The 16,689-nt window shown below is 35.9% G+C and overlaps 1 long non-coding RNA gene across 1 annotated transcript in view; it reads right to left on the bottom strand.

Annotated features, from left to right (window-relative positions):
- LOC127814047 (uncharacterized) overlaps nucleotides 1–8,849 on the bottom strand; it is a 31,578-nt gene extending 22,729 nt beyond the window's left edge. Inside the window, exon 1 of the long non-coding RNA XR_008026260.1 lies at nucleotides 8,525–8,849. This is a non-coding gene — a long non-coding RNA (uncharacterized LOC127814047). The remainder of the gene's footprint in view (nucleotides 1–8,524) is intronic.
- Nucleotides 8,850–16,689: the final 7,840 nt, after the last annotated feature.

Raw genomic sequence — 16,689 nt, 5'->3', positions numbered from 1 at the left:
TGGTGTAATGGGATGATGGCAACGACGAAATGAGGGCAATGATGATGATGACGATATAACAATAGCGATGGTGGCAGTGGATGATGATAGCGATGGCAACAGTGGATGACGACAATGATGACAAGATGACAAGTAACGTATGAGTTGTTGACAACTGGTGATAACAACTGTTGGGTTGACGACGATGACAGTGGTGATGACAATAGTGGGATAAGGTAACCCTAAAATTCAAACACTTTACCAAAATGAAAAAGGAAGGAGGATTGGGCTAAAACCACTTTTTATTTAGAGGGAAAAAATTATCTATCTCTAAATCTATCTCAAATAAGGATAGAGACGAAAAAATTTCATCTCTAAATTTGTTGCTATTTAAAAAATAACATTAAAAGAGAAGACAACAGTTTTCTTTTTAGGGATAAAACAATTTTGTCTCTACTTCTGTCTCAAATAAGGATAGAGACGAAATATTTTTGTGTTTAAAGCTATTTCTATTCAAAAAATAATAATATTAATGAAGATAATAGTTTTTCTTTAGAGTCTTTAATTCCGTCTTTGATATAGAATTGTATTTTAGAGATGGAGCTAATCTATCTCTGAAATCATCTCTGTGCAAATATTACTATTTTGCATGTTAGAGATTGAATTATTGTATCTCTAACACCGTCTCGGTTCAGAAAATATTATTTTACAGGCACAAAAGAGTTTATTTTAGAGATAAATAACATATTAGAGACAAAATTGCATATTACAACTATTCGTAATAGTATTGAAGAAAGTAATTCACGATCATAAAACTAAAAACAAGTAAATCTTAGAGAAAACAACATAATGTTTCATTAATCACTATAAACCACCAACACTAAAAGATTTCAAGAGATCATAATTTTTGAGAAAATAACTTCTTGTACTTATCTCGCTCTCTATAATTTTTGAGTTGAAATCTTCCAAAAGGTGAAGCATTCCTCACGACATACACAATGCTCTTCCTCTTTCTCTCTCTCACACTAATATGGAAAATGGGAGAGATTGCCTACCTCCTTTGTAGAATTTGGATATGTTAGTATTCTAAAGACCAATTTACCCTTACTTGTGGCTCATTTTCTCGCTTTAAAAGGAGTTATTTTGTAATTTAATAAATATGCACATATATGCATATATATATTTGCAAACTCTATCAAGTTTGTACCCTTGCTTCATCTTTGAGAGAAAATTAACTTGTACACCTCTCATTTTTACCTCACTTAGCCATTGTTCCCTCCACAAGCATATATATGCCACACTCCCTCAGGAACTTGCCACGCTCCTTTGGCCAATGAAATTAATATATTTCAACCAATTCCTCTCTTGCTTAGGTGTTCCCTTAGTTGGTAGACACATATTTATATTCATATATTTTTCTCATACAACCATAAATGTATGCATATTACAACTATTCGTAATAGTATTGAAGAAAGTAATTCATGATCTTAAAACTAAAAATGGGTAAATCTTAGAGAAAACAACAAAATGTTTCGTCAATCACTATAAACCACCAACACTACAAGATTTCAAAAGCTCATAATTTTAGAGAAAATAACTTGTGCTTTTCTCGCTCTCTATAAGTTCTTCAATTGAAATCTTCCGAAAGGTGAAGCATTCCTCACAACATACACAATGCTCTTCCTCTTTCTCTCTCTCACACCAATATGAAAAATGGGAGAGATTGCCTACCTCCTTTGTAGAATTTGGATATTTTAGTATTCTAAAGACCAATTTACCCTTACTTGTGGCTCATTTTCTTGCTTTAAAAGGAGTCATTTTGTCATTTAATAAATATGCACATATATGCATATAAATTTGCAAACTCTATCAAGTTTGTACCCTTGCTTCATCTTTTGAGGGAAAATTAACTTGTACACCTCTCAATTTTACCTCACTTAGCCTTTGTTCCCTCTGCAAGCATATATATGCCACACTCCCTCATGAACTTGACATGCTCCTTTGGCCAATGAAGTTATTATATTTCAACCAATTCCTCTCTTGCCTAGGTGTTCCCTTAGTTGGTAGACACATATTCACTTTCATATATTTTTCTCATACAACCATAAATGTATGTATAAACTACCTTGCTTATACTAAATCTCCCATATTTAGAAGATATTTTATTTGCATTAAATCTCCATTTTAGTCTCTAAAATTGTTTTATTTTATTCTAGATATTGCACAAAAAATGTTATATAGATAATCAATCTATATACTCCTCAATATGCATAACAACATACCAAAATTATGTGTTTAATTTAATTCTCAAAGATGATAAAAAAAAGTCTCCAAAATTAGTTTAGGAAAAATCTTGAAGATCTTTCTTGAAAGAGCCTTAACAATCTATCCAATTATTAGTTGACAATCAACATTCAATATGCTACTAATTGTAGAGTGATAGTCGATCACCACAATCAACTTTAGCTTCATGATAATTACTCTTAATACTAAATTAATTAAGAAATATCCTCACTAATTTCGCTTAATGACTCCTTGAAGTTAGTGGATGAAATTACGTATCATTACAATGCACAATTTGTTGTAACTTGAGTAAGCATTCAAAAAACTCATCAGTTCATTACCTATTGCAGCATTAACTAGCTAGTAGATCATTTGCAAAGTAAACATGTTTTGAGGTTGGTGAAGTCCACAAAATGCAACAATCCTTCTCTAGCCTCCTAACCATCACCACATTCACAATCTAGGTAAGTGTAGCACCCAAATGAACCTACTTGCCAACAACTTATCACCTTCCCAATTAAAGGCATGTTACTTTTGTGTCAAGAAACTTCCTCTCTTTTGCATGACTTTCTTTACTTGAGGATTAATTTCAATCCATGGACAACAATTTGGGGTTTAATCCATGGCATGTTAGATGGTTCCCAAGTGAACACATCTGCTTAATCTTATAAGAACTTAGGTAATTTGATGGTGATGCAAGTGTTTCCTAATAGTGAAACACCCATCTTAATAGTCTTTTGGGTCTTATTAGGGTGCATTATCACAAAGACAAGGTCATTGATAGGAGCCAAGGGGGTTTAGCTATAATCTATTGAGATTTCCAACAATTAGGAGGCCTTGATGTTTTCCTCATTGAGGCCTACAATGCAACATTCATGAGAAATATTATTTTCCCCTTTCATTTGCTTTATCATGTTTGGAAGGGGGAACTTCATCTTCAAGTGTAGGGTGGAGACCACCACTCCTAAAGCATTAAGGATTTCCCTTCCTAGTATGACATTGTGGGGGTTAAAGGATCAAACCACAATAGACTCAAGCATCCCTATCCTTTGAAGCACACTATCAGTAGAATTTCCAATATACACTAAGATCATCCTTACCATAAAGTTTGCCAATGTCATTGTTTAGACCATGACATCTTTGTTCAACACTCTTATTCTTTCAAAGTCATCTTTAGTGAACTTTATTATGTCATTTGGCTCTTGACAAGGTTTCTTTGAAATTCGATAGACCTTTCCTCAATAAATGTACACTTTGTGCTTGTTTTGGGAGGTCCCTTAAGAGGTCACCCCGTCAAAGTTGGTGAACACGATGTTATTTGTCAAGGGATGCTCCTATTGAAGTAGTGGTCTTACCCTTGAGGCATGCATTGTGCTTGCTCCATTCATTTTTGTAGGCTTTACCTACCACATACTTGCATAGGTGTTGTCTACTTGATTAGACCCTTGATCTCCTTTAGGAGGTCTTGACACTTGCCTATGTTGTGCTTTGATTACCTATGGAACTCATAATACTCTCCTCACTTGTCATCATTTTGCATAGGTTGAGCCCATCGAAGATAATTCTCACCACTAATTTCAATAAGGATTTGAGAGAGTGTGTTAAGGGACTTATAATAGTGGTGCCTTAGTGTAATACCCCGAGAGCCCATCAGGGTAAGTTATTCCGGTTCTTCCTATCGCTCGAACGGGATGTTACACTTAGCTCTAGGGACAACTCTATACCTTGCAACGTTACCATTTTTGCCTTTAATTGCATAAGTTGTCCTTATGCCTTCCTTTAGGAAGAGGTTTAACCTCTTAGTTTAGCTTCCTTGTGACTTCATTTACATGACAAGTGATTCCTTTGTGTTTATGTACCTCTTTATGTTTTGAATAGGTATTTCAAGGACTTAAGCAACCTTTTGAGCAAGGAAAAACAAAAGTGTTCATCTTTGGTGCTTGTGTGAAAGTAGTGATAATCAAACTATCCTCTGTTCTTTCCATTATCATTTGATTGACTAAGAAATGGGTAATATAGTTTATAACGAACTTATCTTTCCTCGACTTGTTATTACTGATGAAGTGAGCCATAGAAGAATCGACTAGCTCACCAAAGTTATGGATGCCTTTTGTTAGAAGGAATTTAGGTTAAAACCTATATAACATGGCGTCCAAAGCCCCATGGAATTACAAGACCCCTTTTCTTATGATCTAGATGGTCCTTGGGATCACCTCACAAATTATTCTATTCCAATGGTGGCATTTAAAATTGCAAATTGGCCTTACTATTGATAATTCATTAATGCCCTTTTGTTTGACTTTACACTACACTCCCCACAGCTTGATGACCTTCCAAATCATCATCGATTGACTTTTGTCCTCTCACCATCTGTGACATCATCTTCACACCCTTCTCTACTCTTCATTCTATGTAATTCTATCACTCTCCCTTTTAAGGTAAAGTTAGTTCATTTCTCATTTTCATTGTGATTTTGGTCTCTATTGGTGTTCCCCCCCATTGACTCCTCCATTGTTAGCGATGGCAATTGAAAAGGTCCTCTACATCTCCATGCTAATGGCAGATACCCACACCTTGTTATATTGATTTAGAATGAGAATTCTACTACCTCATTTAAATCAAATAGGATCAACTTTCTTTAGATCCTATAAATAACACTATTTAATGATGTTGAATCACTCTCAAGAAAACTGTTGCATGAGTTCGATGGGGTCTTCAATTGGAGGTTGATCTTACAACCATCAGAGTCAAAATCAAGTTAGCTTGGAATGAAAAAGAATACAAATGAAGGAAAACTATGGTTAGAATGTTCATATCATTCTTAGATGAGGTTTATTACCTTATATGCCTTCACTCTTATGATTTCTTGCCAATTGGGTGATTGTATTACCAAATTTGCATAGGGTAACTTTTCTAGGTAAAGCGTGATCGTCTACTTTGTTGTTAGCTGATTTTCTAGGCTAATCATGCCTAAAAGGATCATTCGACTAGTGATTAGTGACAACCACTTTTTAGAGTGAGCAATCTCCTTTGAAAGAATTGGTAATTGAAGGTGATATAAAGAATGGAACCATCTTGCCAGGGGTTAATAGGGTGTTTTTGGATGAAGGTGCACCCATTAAAGATCCTACTTCATAATACCTTGTGTTGGGCCCCAATATTAACTACCACACCACTTGGCTTTGTGTTTTTAAACAAAAAATAAAAGCAACTATAAAACAAATACATAAAAACTAAAAGCAAAATCAAACATGCTATTTATATTTTTTGCTAATAAGCTATTATTAATGTTTGAATACATAGAATATGTGGTCAGGTAACAAGGTGCAAGCCCATAAGTTATTTCAAAATGCAAACTCTTAGTAAATCAACCTTCAACAATTCCAACTATCACTATTCAAGACGCAAAACTATAAATATGAAGCAAATTCAACATCAAGTTTACAAATTTCTCCAAATGATCACAAACTTTTATGTTTTCCTACTCATAAGAAGTTGTAACATGACAAAGGCTATAAAACTTTTATATCGATTATAATTGTAAATTTGTAACCAAAGATGCATAAAATGGAAGGATCTCCATAGAGAGAATGACATGAAAAACACCAATATTTCATTCTAAATAGAACACCAGTTAAGAAGTTCAATCCCTCTTAACAATTTAGTTTGTCCTTTGTTGAATGTTTAAGATGCAGATGACCATTTACCATCGATTTTATAATTCATCTAGCCACGAAAGTTGCTTGTGGTAAATTGGTCCAACAAAGCATAACTTCCCCCAGAAATTCTTGTAGCTTCACCCTTCATCCTTGGACTAAAATTGATATTCCCTCGAGATAACTTCTCCAGATTGGCTTGACTTGCCATGCTCAAATTGCTACTCTTCCCTTGGTGCTGCGGCATTAAAAAAATCCATTCCTAAAGTTGAAGTTTGAGCATGTTGATTGAGGTGATCCACATTTTGAGAACCCATTTTAGAAAAACTTCCAAGTTGTTCTGCTTGTTGGAGGCCCGAGAAGAATCCTCCTTGATCACTTGCATCAATGCACACACTTGTTCTTTCAGAATTCAAGCCAGTTTTACTCCCATCTGGTCCAGGATGAATATAGTTCAAAGATGAATGGAGCTTATGGTTTTCAGCACATGCCTCAGATGAACCCAAACATAGAGAAGTAATTATCGGGTTGGAGAAACTAGACGAATACACTTGTGTTACTGCAGATGATCTCGATCTTTTTTCTCTTTCCTTTTCATTTGAGGTAATGGCTCCAGTTGCTTGTTCTTGGTTAGCTAGCGCTTTGAGAACTACATGGCAGTTGCTCGAATCAGTTTTCTTATCACTTCTCATAGATATCTCTAAGGATTCATCATTGTGATTGGGAGCTTTTATGCCTGATTGAACATTGTTTTTACAACTCATTGTACCAATTTTCTTCTTATTATTGCCTTTTTTCTTTTTTGACCTTGAATCTAACTCAGCAGCCACCAACTTTTGCATCTCTTCCCTCAGCCAAGTAAACATTTTTTCTCTTGCCACCTTTAACTCCTCCATTATGGAATTCATAAAGATCTTAAAACCATCCATTGAAACAGGCTTGTGCTTTCTACAATTATTCTTCTTTCTTTTTCCTTTTCCCACATAAACCCTTTTCATCTTGTCCTTGATTGTACTACTTTTCGCACTTGGTTGAACTTGCTTTTTCTTGGCTTTCCCAAATTCAAAAGGGAAACCACTATCATAATTTACCTGACTCTCTTGTGGAGTCAATCGATTAGCATTACCTATATCATTTTTGTGCAAAATAAAGCCTTCCGGTGAAATAGGCTCATGCTTCCTACAAATATTCTTCTTTTGTTTGCTTTTTCCCATAGAAACCCTCTCCTTCTTGTTCTTGATCACATTGCGTTTTGCACTTGGTTCAACTTGCATTTTCTCAGCTTTCCCTAATTCAAAATGGATACCACTATCATGATTTACTTGACTCTTTTGTTGAGTTAATGGAGTATCACTACCGTCATCATTTCTGAGCAAAATCAAACTCGAAGACATCTTTTGCTTCTTGAAATTTGGTTGACCATTGGAACTTGATTCGGTGTCAGTTCTTGAAGAATCAAGGTCATCATCCCTCCTCTTAAACTCCCATCGTTGTGGGAACTTCTGGTCTCGACTCATATTGAAGCTAAGGAATATTACCAGAACAAGCACTTAGCCAACTAGACACGATATATAGAAAAAACTTCACAAGAACAAAACATGCTTGCAACCCTGCTTCCTTACATAGAAGATGCAACAATGGCCAAATTAAGCTTCAAGAAAGATACTCGATGACACAATCTTATTCGAATATGATATTAAACTCAATTTAGATGCAAAGCAACAACTTCAACCGGAGCTTTCCTCCTCATAAACTAATATCACAAATGAGGTCATGTTAATAGAACAATTTTGGCCTTTCATCATGATTCAATCTTTATTCCATCTTTCCTAGTAGATAATAATAAGAAATTGATCAAAAAGTAGTAAAGGAAATGGTAAGTCAACAATGCTACCAACTATCTTTCTATATAAATTGACAAGAAATGAAAAATCAGGCAAGGGAAATAGAAGAGAACATGTAACCAAAATCCGGAAAAACCGATAAAATCAACTTCAAACTGGAAACGAACAGAACATAGATTTAAACGGGTCACAAAGGGTTTCAATTTCTGAATCAAATTAGTAATACAATATAGACGATCAGGGAAAAAGGAGAAATTGAAATTGGCAACAAAAAGGCAAAATCATTGATACCTATGTTCACTGAAAATAAACCAAGTACCAAACAATTAAAAGAAACCCCATTCACAAACTGGCCTAAAAAGCGAGCAACTGAGACACACTCAAACCCTAAACTCTCAAATTTCTAACCAGTTTCAGCAAAAGAATCAGAGAAACTTCTATATGAACTAACAATACTAAGAAATGATCACAAAAATTATCAGACCCAGAAAGGAAACTACAAATTCCAAAAAGACGGTCGCATGTACTGGTGAAAAAGGGATTTTCTTATATCTCTGTTCTTCGAGCGTGTATTAAGCGATTTCACTAGATACGCATAATAATCTACAAATCAAGTATATAATCTCTGTGTCTCGACCCTAAAAATGTTTGATCCCAAAAAGGGCACTGTAACCCCGGCCAACCCTTGGTATCATCTCTCTTTCTCTCTCTATGGAATATATATATATATATATATTTTAAATGAGGGTAAAGTATGCGTACCATTCAGCGGCTGAAGAGAAGTGGAATCAACCAGACATTTCTTCTCCGCGTAGCCTGCTCCGTACCTCCCTGGATAAGAAGAAGAAGAAGAAGAAGAAGAAGAAGAAGAAGACGGCGAAGCTTTCTTTACGCCTGTTTTCTTTCTCTCTACCTGGGCCTATATATGGAAGAGAAAGATACGGTGGTGATGGATTTGTGTTGGAGTTAGCATAGCTGTAAGGATTGTTTTCGTAGAAGGGTGGGAACTGAGTAATTGAGTTGGCCGGTGAGGATTTGGCAGAGAGCCAGTAAGGGTTACCAGTTATGGGTTTGGCGGAGAAATCATCTTGTGAGTGGGACCCACCCAGGTTATCACAATTTTTTCGTGTTTTAAATCGATCAGTTACTGTCACGTGTTATTGATGGTGATAAATTAATAAATATATTTAAATTATTATTTTTTATAAAATATAATTCTCTGACAACAATTGATTGATTTAATATACCCAAAAATTGTGATAATGCATTCCTAGTGGAGGGATTTGATTAACATTTTCATTATTTTAGCCAAAAAGAAAAGAAGATTTTTGGAGGGATTTATTTATTACCCTATTAAATCTTTCACAAACCATTATGTTGTAACATATTCTTCAGGATAGTTCCTCTCGAAAAAGTTTTCAGAGAAATCCTCAAAATGCGTACCCATGCCAAACAATCGTTTGCCGAGGTATTGCCTTCTGGAAGGCACGTAGGAAAAGACCCAAATTAATAATTATAATCACAAATATCAATAATTATAATAAGTAAATAAATAATAATTAAATAAATAAATAAATAAGGAATGAAGAGAAGGCATGGCGACCAACCCTATAAATAGGGTAGCCAAGGCCTTGTTGAAGGTCTTTTGGCTAAGCAAGGAAGCCTTGCACCAGCGGAAGAGCCTTTTGCGGAAGACTCCAAGAGTCATCAGGAGACTCTAAGACTTATTTGAAGAAGTCATCAGAAGACTCATCGAATGAGAGTCATCGGAAGACCCTAGACCAATCGGAAGACTTGAAAAGTCTTCAAAAGAGATGTAGCAGAAGAAGCTGAAGACTGGCCGTGGAAGACTCCCAGTCGTGCTTGCCATGCCCACTCAAGCCTCGACAGCGCATGTGTGCGGGCCTTTCGCTCGCGTAGCCCCTCAGCCTTGGTTACACGTGGGCATCCGCATCTCATAGGCATCTGTGCCTAGCCGCGCACGGGTTATCTAGAGACCCACGCATAGCCTTGAAAACCCGATCGCGCGCCTCATGTGCATAGCAACCGCACCTCAGCCCGCCCTAGCTATCGCATACCCTTCAGCTAACGCACCCATGTGTGTCCTCATGCTGTGTTGCGTGCCTTGCCATGCCCCACACTATGCCACGAGCATCTCATTAACAAGTATCCACTGGTATCTCACCCTCATTGCCTCATAGCGATAAGGGCCAGCCTCACAAGGCTCTCCTTCCTCTCGGGACCCTTCTCGGGGGAGTGGGGTTTCTTACCTAGGCCCTCCATGCATGCCTAACCCTAAGACCATCGAGTGTAGTGGACGAATCATGCATTCCCTACATCCGCATGTCCCATTCACTACTAACCTTTGTAAATACCCGTCACCTTATCGACTTCAGGCAAGCCATCTCAGTTGCATAATCTCTCTCTCTCTATCCTTCTGTATCACTCACCTAAGGAGTCCATTTACACAATTCACTCATATCGCTCACCTGTGCACCTCTTCATAGTGCGTCGATATGTCTTATTCATGTGATATGCATGAGCATACTGTATAATACTATATCTTACTCTTTCATAATCTATACTGACTTAGGCATCAGAGGGTCCACGTGAGAGAAATCCTCGCGTGCCTTTTGACTACCTTCTATATGCCTTCGGTGATGACAAAAATTTTGTCATCTTTCCTCTATGCATTTGGGATGAAATATAAAAAATGTTGCTAATTACTTTTCCCTACGGACCTAACGTAACGATGGCTGTGATGCCATAACCCTGAGACCACTGAGTGTAGTGGATGAATCATGCACTCCCTACATCCGCATGTCCCATTCATGACCAACCTCTGTAAATACTCATCACCTTATCGACTTCAGGCAAGCCATCCCAGTTGCATAATCTCTCTCTCTCTATCCTTCTGTATCACTCACCTAAGGAGTCCATTTACACAATTCACTCATATCGCTCACCCGTGCACCTTTTCATAGTGCGTCGATATGTCTTATCCGCATGATATGCATGAGCATATTGTATCATACTATATCTTACTCCTTCATAATCTATACTGACTTAAGCATCAGAGGGCCCACACGAGAGAAATCCTCGCGTTCCTTTTGACCACCTTCTATATATCTTCTAGATCCTCCAGAAGACTTATCCGCAGACCTTTCGGGCATCTTTCGGAGACCCATCCGAGGCACCCATGCCTTTCTCCGATGCCCATTCCTCCTGTTTCTCTAGTGCTCCACCCTTCTGCTCCCTAGGCCAGCGAGTCAAGCCCCCAGTTGTTAATCTCATCTAGTGGTTTTTTGCCTCTTCCTTCTCGTCAGGGCCCTACCGACTGTTTTCTAAGGTTCCTAGATAAATAAATGTTAATTGTTGTACCCCTACAACAACACATTCATTTCCCAATTATCCACCAAACCCACTTTCTCAAGTTTAGAAATGGAAATCGCAAGTTGACTCATCAAAAATATTTTAAAAATATATCAATTTATTATAAAAATGTACATCAGTGTGTATTTTCATTTCTCCCTCTCTCAATTTTTTATTTGGCATTTTTATTTAAATATTATTGTTGCTAAAATACAATAAGTAGAATTTTTACCAGGATGTTCAAGTTAAGGCGTAGCTAGGCAAAGAACAAGCACTACAAAAAAATTGATTTTTTACGGCGGTTTTTTTGCGGCAGTTCCAAAAACCGCCGCAAAACATGGTATTTTGCGGCGGTTTTGAAACCGTCGCAAAATATGATTTTTGCGGCGATTTCTTTAAAATTTTGCGGCGATTTCAAAAAATCGCAGCAAAATTCAGAAAAACATGTTTTTTTGCGGCGATTTTTAAAAATCCGTTGCTAAATTTTAAAAATAATTAAATAATAAAAAATTAAAAAAATAATAATAATTTAAAATTAAAATTAAATTAACATTTGCTGCGGTTTTCAAAAATCGCCACAAAATTCAAAAGAAAATAAATTTAGAGGCGGTTTTTAAAAAATCGCCGCTAAATTTAAAAAAAAATTAAATAATTTAAAATTAAAATTAAATTAACATTTGCGGCGATTTTCAAAAATCGCCGCAAAATTCAAAAGAAAATAAATTTCATGGCGATTTTTGAAAATCGCAGCTAAATTTAAAAAAAATTAAATAATTTAAAATTAAAATTAAATTAACATTTGCTGCAGTTTTCAAAAATCGCCGCTAAATTTAAAAAAAAAATTAAAAATAAAATAAAATAATTCATTAACAAAAATTGAAAAATTAAAAAAAATTAAAATTAAAATTAAATAAAAATCTAAAATATTAAAATTCATTATTTTCATTAAAAAAATTAAATTTTGCTTAAGAAAATAATTAAAAATTAAATAAATATAAAATCTTAAAAATAAATATAAAATTGCATTTAAATTAATAGCAAAATTCATTAAAAATATAATTTAAAAAAATAAAAATAAAATTAAAAACATTTTAATATATAAAATTTTAATAATTTTTAAAAAATATATAAAATCTTCTTTTTTATTTTTAATCAATTAATTTATTTAATTTAACTCAATTAATTTATTTTTAATTTATTCTATTATTATTTTAAAAATAATCAATTAATAAATATTTTTAATATATATTAAAAAATATAAAATATAATTCTGAAAATTAGTTGTTAGATTAGTATATAATATATATATATATGCATATAAGTTAAGGATTTCTTCGCAGATCATGTGGTTTGCGCGCGTGCGGGCGCATAAGCAGTCTTGGGTTTGAAACTTGGGGAGAGCATGGTTGGATTTAATTTCCAGCATTGCCACGTGGCGCGTGGGGCGGGCGAGTCGCGCGTGGGGCAGGCTGGCTTGTGCGGGTCGTAAAAAAATAATATTTTAATTCTAGCTACGGTTTCAAAATCGCCGCTAAAATTAATATTTAATTTATTTTATTAATTTTTGTGGCGGTTTTGAAACCGTCGCTAAAATTAAAATATTATTATTTTTTTAAATTTTAAAAAAAATAAAAAAAATAAATTTTAATTTTAGCGACGGTTTTGAAACCACCGCTAAATATTACAGAAACCGCCGCAAAATTTAAAATTAGCTGTGGTTATTCCAGCGGTTGTTGAAAACCGCCGCTAAACGCTCCGCGATGGTTGACTTAGCGGCAGTTTTCAAAACCACCGCTAAATGCAAAAAAAATCGCCGCTAAATGCTGATTTTTTTGTAGTGAAGGTGATTGGGCCAGCTACTTGTTTGGGGGGAAGTTCAACGTTATATGGGGGAACTTACGCTTATGTCCAAGAAGAATAAGCAGCTATCAAGCTTGAAAAGGCAGCTTAAGAGGCGAAAAGGAAGAGTGTTGCAGTTGTCTACGAGAAACTCCGCTAGAGAAAAGTCATATGCAAGGCAGTAAATAGTCAGAAGCCACACGGAGATCTCTCTGTCGTGAATCTTCCAATGTTTAAGTCAGATTTAGTTTACATGATGCTTTGAAAAAGTAAGTAAAATGTAGGAAGATGTCGCTTGAGTTGTCTTGGAGAAGCATAACACACATCTATGAGAGAACAAGCGGCATAAGTATGCAGGTGTGTTTGAAAGTTGAAAGGTCAGAAAAAAAAAAAAAAGGTTTATAGAATGACGGGCTAGGGGCTATTTATACCTCCTTAATGTTGATGGAAAGGATACATGGCACAGGTGCACAGGGTACATGGTGTTGTCCCAAGTTAAGCAAAAAATAAGCTTTGTGAGAAACCCTACTCCTCTGGAAGAAGGAATACCTTTGTGAGATGAAGTGTCATTGTGAGAGATAATGACAAGGTACAGTTTTTCGGGAGAAAAATCTCCCCTGTTGTTCCTCAGGAGAATGGCACAATATGTTTTTCATGCAATTTATGAATGTGGAAGGTGAAAGACATGTTTTGGAAGAGTTGACTGTCAAGGAAGATTTTCTCCTTAAGTTCCCCAATAGAACTTCTTCTCCTAGGAGAATGCACGTTTTCTGAGAGAACTTCACTCCTCTCATAGGGTATGCTACAATAATGGCTCTCAACTCTTGTCTTTGACTGAAAGTCAAAGGCAAGAGTAATTTCTGAGTGTTGGAGTTGTCCTGGAGAAGCACTTACTTACTCCAATAATGTACTTTATTCGTCCAGGAGAAGAATGCATATTTGTAGTGAAGTGAAACATCAAAATCTTTGGAGAGAAACGTGTTTTCATAGTGAGGTAGACCATCAGAACCTCTAGGAGAGGGTTGTGTTTCCATGGTGAGGCGAATTGTCAAGGGCTACAACCATCAGAAAGTGCAATGATTGTGAAGATTGACCTTCGAGGAACAGAGTATAAATAGGAGAGGGTCCACCACACGGATCCCACTTTCACTTCTATACATTAAGACAAAAAGAGGAATCTAGAAAATACCTCGTTCATTACTTGAATAGAAGAGAAGTTATCTCTTAAATACACATTGCCCCTATTTATATGTCATGTTCTAACATACTAACTGTACACACAAAATATATCAAAAAATACACTCATTACATTTAATACTCCCCTTCAAGATAGACTATGAATATCCAAAATAGCCATCTTGTCTAATAAATGGAACAATCTAGCCACCGTCAGAGGCTTAGTAAATGCATCAGCAAGCTGCTGTTGAGTATGAATAGGAAGAAACTTGAGAATACCGATAGTTAGCTTGTCTCGAACAAAATGACAATCTAGTTCAATATGCTTCGTACGCTCATGAAAAACAGGATTATTAACAATGTGTATAGCAGCATGGTTATCACAAAATAGAATAGCAGAAGCAGTAGAATTTACATGAAAATCAGACAAAAGTTGAGTTAACCAAACCAATTCACTGGCAGTAGAGGCAAGTGCTTTGCACTCAGTCAGTAAATGACTTGGAAACAATAGTTTTCTTCTTAGCCTTCTATGATATTAACGAATCCCCAAGAAATACACAAAAAACAGTTATAGACTTCCGAGTATCTAAACAAGATCCCCAATCGGCATAAGAAAAAGCTCAAAGTTGAAGAGATGAAGATGCTGAAAAGAACAATCCTTAACTTGGAGTAGATTTCAAATATTGGAGAAGATGGTAAGCAGCATCAAGATGAGGGTATCATGGCTGGGAAACATATTGGTTGAGTTTGTGTACAACAAAAGTGATATAAGGACATGAGACAGTAAAATACAATAACCGGCCAACAAGTCTTCTATACATAGTAGGATGTAGAAGCAAATCTCCCTCAAATGAACAAAGTTTAGAATTAGGAACCGTAGGGACAGAAGCAGGCTTAGATGTAAAAATCCAGTATCTTCAAGAAGTTGTAGGGTATATTGTCTTTGAGAGAAGGAGATACCCTTATCAGATTTTGCTATTTCCAGCCCAAGAAAGTATCTCAAATGGACAAGGTCCTTAAGCTTAAACTAAGTACAAAGAAATCATTTAAGGGAATCAATGACAGCAAAATTTGGGCCTATTATGATGATATCATCGACATAAACTAGGAGAGACACAAAAGAAGAACCAAGACCCTTAGTAAATAAAGAATAATCTAATTTGGACTGAGCAAAACCATGCTGAACAAGGACAGTGGAGAACTTGGAAAACCATTGCCTTGAGGCTTGTTTTAAGCCATAGATGGACTTCTGTAGTTGGCATACTAATCTCTCTGCCTGAGAATGAACCGAATTCTCAAGCTTATAGCTAAGTGGAATATCCATATATACCTCCTCAAAAAGACCCACATTCAAAAAAGCATTGTTAACATCTAGTTGTACAAGAGACCACTTGTTAATAGTAGCAAGAGCTAGGAGTACCTTGACAGTGACCAGCTTAGTCAAAGGAGAAAAGGTGTCAAGAAAGTCTAGTCCCTCTTATTGAGTATACCCTTTTGCAACTAATCAGGCTTTGTATCTTTCTATGGTACCATCAGAATTGTAATTGATCTTATATACCCATCAAGAACCAATAAAATGTTTGTCACGAGGTAGGGGAACAATAGACCATGTCCGATTTTGCTGCATAGCCTCTAATTTTGCATCCATGGCATCCCTCCAATGAGGAAATTTAACAGCTTGGTTATAATGTTGGGGCTCAAAAGAAGAGGATACGGTAAGAAGAAAAAATCTATGGGAAGGAGAAAGTAAGAAAGATGATCTTGCAAAGGATACAAAGGTTGAATACAAGAATGAGGCCTCCCAATCAAAAGGTTACAATGGAAATCACGTAGATAAGAAGGAGGTTTGAAATGTCTAGTAGACCTTCGAATATGAGGAGGATTATGATCATGATGAATAGGATGATCAGCATCTAGAACTGTTGTATATATGAGAGTATTTCAAAAGGTTTTAACTCTTGAAATTAAATTTCTCCAACAGCTAGAATATTTATTAAGGCCTAACAACTATCAGTTTTATCTTTAAACACTAATAACTCCTATATTTATTTTCCTCCAATAGCTACCAGTTACAAAGGCCTTTATTATTCTCTCATTTAATCAAAAACTACCTGTTGGAAGATATGATATTTGCCTATAAATACCTTCTTGTATTCCCTATTTTGCAGAGAACAAACTAAGCTTCTTCTCCTTGTTATTTCTATCTTCTCCTTGCTGGGTTTAACATTTTTTGTTGTTTCTGTATCCCTGCCCAAGAGGACGAACCCGTTGAATCCTGGGGGGATACCCTACTATAGGGAAATATCCTTAAGGATAGTGTCCTCACGCCTCGGGTGTTTTAATTTTGTTTAGGTCTCCATTCTATTCATTTTTCCTACAATCTTAAGGATATTATCAATGGACGGTGACTCAACTTCCGCTGTTGCTGCTGCTCCTAACGCCAATACTGTTGATACAACCATTGTTCCTGCTGCTCCTAACGCTTCTGCTGCTGTTACAGTCCAACCAGCTGTTGTCCCTACAATTCCTTATGCCAAGCC

The sequence above is a fragment of the Diospyros lotus genome, chromosome 12 (genome assembly GCF_014633365.1).
Source record: "Diospyros lotus cultivar Yz01 chromosome 12, ASM1463336v1, whole genome shotgun sequence".
Taxonomy (NCBI): domain Eukaryota; kingdom Viridiplantae; phylum Streptophyta; class Magnoliopsida; order Ericales; family Ebenaceae; genus Diospyros; species Diospyros lotus.
Note: the sequence above shows the minus strand (reverse complement) of the source record. Positions and strands in the feature narration are given on the sequence as shown.